Source organism: Acyrthosiphon pisum, chromosome X, assembly GCF_005508785.2.
Source record: "Acyrthosiphon pisum isolate AL4f chromosome X, pea_aphid_22Mar2018_4r6ur, whole genome shotgun sequence".
NCBI classification, from domain to species: Eukaryota; Metazoa; Arthropoda; class Insecta; order Hemiptera; family Aphididae; genus Acyrthosiphon; species Acyrthosiphon pisum.
The window spans coordinates 46,314,149-46,314,796 of record NC_042493.1 but is presented as its reverse complement, the minus strand read 5'-3'; positions in this window follow the sequence as shown (position 1 = coordinate 46,314,796).

Sequence of the window (648 nt, the reverse complement as noted above, 5' to 3'; positions counted from 1 at the left end):
CGATTTTTTTCAACTTTTGATAGACAATCATTTGCTATTATTGATGCCCAATTCTTAAAAGAACCAGTACTTTCTTCATTTTGTTGATTAATTACGTTTGTAGATTCATTTTCAACAATTAAATTATCGAAAACTTGTAAATATGATGCTTTATTTGCAATTAGATCTTGTAAATACCTTTTACTTATAGCACAAGGAGTGTCTATTTCGTATTCAGTTGATACTAAAAGTGGACCATCATATTTACTTAGAGCAATTTTTAAAATAGCTTCCAAAATTTTTTTAGCTTCTTTCATAGATGTGCAATATATAAGAAGTGTCATTGATCTAATAAATAATTGCTTCGTTCTTGTAAATTTACAATGTTTTAATGGATCCCACTTAGCTATCAAACTAACAAAATGATTAATATCATTTCTGATATAACATGAAGGTATTTTATTTTTATTTTCATTCTTATTGACAGCAAATTTAAAACAAACCTCCAAGTACTCTTGAAGTGACTTGTATTGGGTAAAAGACTGAACAAGTGCTGGCATTATGGCTAAAGATTGATCAGATATAGCCATTTTTGGAGCTTTTATACCACATCTTAGCCAACGTGTTAACCATATATATATACTTAGGGTATCATGTTGTTCCGAGATC